Source organism: Nilaparvata lugens, chromosome 9, assembly GCF_014356525.2.
Source record: "Nilaparvata lugens isolate BPH chromosome 9, ASM1435652v1, whole genome shotgun sequence".
NCBI lineage: Eukaryota > Metazoa > Arthropoda > Insecta > Hemiptera > Delphacidae > Nilaparvata > Nilaparvata lugens.
The window spans coordinates 15789398-15795397 of record NC_052512.1 but is presented as its reverse complement, the minus strand read 5'-3'; positions in this window follow the sequence as shown (position 1 = coordinate 15795397).

The window sequence follows — 6000 nt, the reverse complement described above, 5'->3', positions numbered from 1 at the left end:
CACACACACACACACACACACACACACACACACACACACACACACACACACACACACACACACACACACTCACATATACATACATACAGACCAATACCCAAAACCACTTTTTCGGACTCAGGGGACCTTGAAACGTATAGAAAACTTGAAATTGGGGTACCTTAGTTTTTTTTTGGAAAGCAATACTTTCCTTACCTATGGTAGTAGGGCAAGGAAAGTAAAAATACATGAGTCGTATTGAATTATAATGAGAATATCTTCTGAACGGTTTGAGATATCGATGTGCGGTTTCTACCATTCATTTTTTCCTGAAATTTCGTATCGAAATCATGTATTGCATGACAACCTTCTCATTCAAAAAAATAAAGTTGCATTAAATATGGCGGATCCAAGATGGCGGACCAGACTTTTGAAGTCATAGTAAAGTAGTATTTTCAATTTGAGTAGGATCCCCAATCACACACATCATGAAATTACCTCTGTGTATGAGATATTAAGCCGTTCTCGTACTTTTCACCCACTCTTTATGAATCAATAAAGAATAAATATTGGTAGGGAGCTCGGAAACAAACCTGTATGTAAGACGCGACCTCTCAAAGGTTGAACGATACTGAAATGTGATCCCTGATTAGGGAGCAGATAACTGATACTGTTGTATCTAATGGTGTTATTGATTGGGTGAAATAGCCTCCAATCCTCTTAAGGTACGGAGAATCCTTTTATCAGAATGCCTGACTGCATTGAATAGGACAGGGGACTGACAGCAAAAGTTTCTCCTCTCTACGATCTCTCTCACACTCTCTCTCTTCTTCTCTCACTCTATTGCAGCATCTTTGAATAATTTTGGTCATCCACCCTCTCTCTCATTTATTTTCATCTCCACTGTTCACTTGAATGTTTTTTCATAGCACTCACACTCTCACACAACATCTTCTCTCTCTCTTTCTTCCTCTCCCTGAGTTGATTTTCTCACCAAGCTTCTATTTGTTTAAATCGAGGCTTCTGTCATCATTGATAAATGATGATACCTTAGCATAAGGTCATTATGATTGGCAGGGTTTGGTGCATTCATGCTCTCATTTCATTGCTCCTATTTTATGCACAGTTTCATAATTACTTCTTTTCTTTTTTATTAGAAATCTGATCATAATGTTTTGTAATAGGACCACCTTCATAGTTTATTTCTTACCTATTCCATCTACTCTCTATTGTATTAAATAATTATGAAGTTTGATATTTCGAATACTTTCGTGATAAGTTCCATTCTACATGGATGCAAATAACAATTTTTCTTTCCTCCAGTATTGCTGATGTGATCTAGTATAATGTTGATGGCTTTATATATACTATATTATTTTCTTCGATTTTTGTAATTGATCAATACTAGTGCAGAACTGTTAAATAATTATTATTTATTTCTTAAGTTTGATTTAATTTTATTGCCAATCTTTGTAAATGTTACCATAGGCAACAGCCTAGTAACAATTATCAATAAATATGGCTATCTATCTATGTATCTATCTATCCATCTATCTATCTATCTCTAACTCTCTCTCGCTCCCTCTCACTCTCTCTCGTTTAAACACCGCCGATTTATGAAGTTACATCACATTATTATATTATCGTTATTCTAATTGCATTCTATATTTATCCTCATTGATTAAAAATTATACTTTGTGAAATTCGTAGAATAACTAGCATTATCGTCATTTAATGTAAATTAGTGCATAAGCCAGTAAATATTGTAACATACATGAATAAAGAAATCCAATCTAATCTAATCTCCCTCTCTCTCTCACTCTCTGTCGTGTGTTGATGGGAAAGATATTATTTTATATCCTCGTTAAAGAATCGATAATTATATATTGAAACACCGCCGATTCATGAAGTTACATTACAATTTTATATTATCGTTATTCTTATTGCATTCTATATTCATCCTCATTGATTAATCATTATACTTTGTCAAATTCCTTGAATAACTAGCATTATCGTCATAATGTGAATAATTTACTAATTATTATTGTGTAAGCCAATAAATATTTTAACATACATAAATAAAGAAATCTAATCTAATCTAATCCCTCTATTCCGTGTGTTGGTGGGAAGGATATTATTTTATATCCTTCTCAAAGAATCGACAATATTTGTTGAAACACCGCCGATTTATGAAGCTACATTACAATTCTATATTATCACTTTTGAACAATTAATTACGACATACATATATCTATATTATCGTTATTCTTATTGCATTTAATATTTTTTCTCATTGATTAATTATCTAAATTCGTTGAATAATTAGCATTATCGTCATTTAATGTAAGTTTGTGTATAAGCCAGTAAATATTGTAACATACATAAATAGAGAATATAAATAAAAATAAAAATCTCAGTACCCTTCTTGAAATATTCTATCGTGATAAAATAATTCAAAAAGGGTACTGAAATTTTCATTTTTATTTATATTTATATTACAAGTAGCCCTATACAGAAAAGAGATAAATGAATAGAGAAATCTAATCTAATCTAATCTCTCTCTCCGAGTTCTCGACACGAGTTCGAATCTCGACCGAGGCAAACGTTTTTACCACAGCACAATCACATAGATATGGCCACTCTGTATTTCGGAGGAGACGATAAGCCGTCGGTCCCGATTACCTAAAAATTAGTCGTCATCTCTCATCACCACGCACAAGCCTAAGAGCTTATGTGGGCATCACCCTCACCCTCTTTCCCGGTCGTGTGTTGATGGGAAGGATGTATTATTTTATATATTCTTTCCAGAGAATCGAGAATTATTTGTTAAAACACCTCCGATTCATGTAGTTACATTACAATATTATACTAGTAGTTCTGTGAACAGTAGACTTCGCGCTCAATGAGTTTACATTGACCTGTGGCTATGTTTTCTCAAAAATTAATAAATAATTTATCAATTTAAAATGTCTGGAAAAAATCCTAAACAAACATAGAGCTTTCTGTCCTATATCGTACCGTGACATGTCGTCCCGGAATGTGAGTGTGAGCGCTGTTATCAGGTCTGGCTGCAACTTTCTACAACGTTAATGGAAAGATACAATTTTCAAGACTTTCGATGTTTTTGGACGGGTAGTATTATAGTCCACTAGACAGCTGATTTATAATGAATAATTCTATAGTCTGATTTTTACGGTAATATTGGCATATGAAGGAGGCTCCTTTTTCATTTTATATTATCCTTGGGATGCAAAATTTCCAAAAACCTTGTATATACGTCGACGCGCAATTTAAAAAGGAACATACCTGTCAACTTTCTTAAAAAACCTTTTACCGCCTTTCGCCGTAAATGCGCAACATAAAAACATATAAACATTCAAACATTTCAACATTAAGAGAAATGCCAAACCGTCGACTTGAATCTTAGACCTCACTTCGCTCGATCGATTATCGTTATTCTAATTGCATTCAATCTTCATTCTCATTGATTAATTTTTCATACTGTACTTTGTAAAATTCGTTGAATAATTAGCATAACAGTCATTTTATGTGAATTAGTGTATAAACAAGTAAATATTGTAACATAGGCCTTCATGAATTAAGAACTCTTATCTAATCTAACCTCTCTCTATTATTGATAGAATGATATCTATCTCTTGTATAAAATTCTAGATAGATATATCTATCTAGCTTCGTATAAAATGAGCACTGTTATCCAGAGATTGTCAGTTTGGTGTAAGGGTTAGCATTCCTGACTAGCAATTGGGAGGTACCGGGTTCGATTCCCGGGCTGGCAACTAATTTTTGGATAGTAGTTCTCATCGAATTTCCATCTAGCTGTTTACCCTGTTGTCAATGTCTGCAGTAGCAGAAGTCTTCGGGGTGATTTACATAATTTATTTAGGATTTTCGTTAAATAATAACTAATGATATCTATATTGAAATATTATATTGCCGTTTATCCATTGGAAGGATATTTTTCATACTAGCAGGGAACCCGTGCTACGCAAGGGTCTTTTTTAAAACTCGACTTAATGAAAACTTGAAGAATTCAAAATAGACCTATAACCATCCTCGGCTGATAAGGAATCTATAATTATGCAAAATTTCATGTTGATCAGTTGAGTAGGTGAGACGTGATGATGCGTCAAACATAACTTTCCTATCCCCTACGTGTATAAGCCAGTTCTTTCCTTTATAATAGTACTAGCCATCAGGTTCGCTTCGCTCGCCATTTCAGTCTAGCCAGGGGGCTCCAACCCCTGGACCCCCGACTGGTTCGTCCAAGAATAGGTCAGCAGGCTCGCTTCGCTCGTCTGCATTTTTCATTTGAGCATTTTTATCATATGTTAGGACGATCCAGTCGGGGGTCCAGACTAAACGTCTGGCTAAACGGATATGGCGAGCGAAGCGAACCTGACGGCTAGTAATATAATATTCCCAGGAATAGCTCTGATTGAAGTAGCAGTGCCCAATCAATTTTTCCGCGATAAATGCATTTCAATCTTCAACTTGGTGCCAACCTAACAAAGTCAACTCAACTTAATGCCAACCTGAAAGAAATATTAACTTACTTACCAGTTAACAACTGTTTCGAAGAGGTACTCTCTCTAGATTATAGTTCTATATTAACATATGGTATGGCCTTTTTTCAATTATATCATTAAGAGAATAAGAAGAATATACATGCTAAAAGACGAACTTTAAACCCTTCATAACCACCCTTAGAGTTAAAATATTGCCAAAAGATTTTTTAGTGCGCCTCTAAAGGGCCAACTGAACATACCTACCAAATTTGAACGTTTTTGGTCCGGTAGATTTTTAGTTCTGCGAGTGAGTGAGTGAATGAGTCAGTCAGTCAGTCAGTGAGTGCTATTTCGCTTTCACATAGATAGATAATGTGAATCCATGTGGAACTTTGCAGTATTGTAAACTATTGTAATATACAGAGTGGGTGAAAAGTCCGAGAACGGCTTAATATCTCATACACAAAGATAATTTGACGGTGGGTGTGATTGGGGATCCTACTCAAATTGAAAAAACTACTTCATAATGACTTTAAAAATATGATCCGCCATCTTGGATCGCCATATTGAATGCAACTTCATGTTTTTAAATAGGAAGGTGGTCGTGCGATACATGATTTCGATCGGCAATTTCAAGAAAAAATGAATGGTGGAAACCGCATATCAATTTCTCAAACCGTTTCAGGAATATTCACATTATGCAAAGCAGAAAAGAGAGAAAAACGTCTGAGAACGGCTTAGTATCTCTTAAAAAGGAGTGATTCCAAGGTGGGTGAGATTATTGATGTTACTCGAATTGAAAATACTACTTTACTATGATTTTAATAAAAATCTGGGCCGCCATCTTGGATCCGCCATTTAGTATGCAACTTTTCTTTTTAAATAGTAAGGTAGTCATGTGATACATGATTTCGATACGGCATTTCAAGGAAAAATGAATGTTGAAAACCGCACATCGATATCGCAAACCGTTCAGAAGATATTCACATCAGTACCATGCAAATCAGAAATGGAATACATGAGTGGTATTGATTAATAATGTGAATATCTTCTAAACAGTTTGAGATATCGATGTGCGGTTTTCACCATTCATTTTTTTCTTGAAATTCCCGATCGAAATCATGTATCACATGACCTCCTTCCTATTTAAAAATAAAATCGCATTCAATATGGCGGATCCAAGATGGTGGACCAGATTTTAAAGTCATTGTAAAGTAGATTTTTCAATTTGAGTTAGATCCGCAATCGCACCCACCATCAAATTACCTTTGTGTATGAGATATTAAGCCGTTCTCGGACTTTTCACCCACTCTGTATATAAGTTTTATATGATATAATGATTGATAATTTAATGATATGATTGTAAACCTCCATATTATATAATTTTATAAGTCAGTACATATTGTAATCTGCATAAATAAAGCCATAATAAGTCAATAAATCCCTCTGTCTCTTTCACTTCTTCACTTCGCCTGTTCGGCGCGGCTGTCTTGCG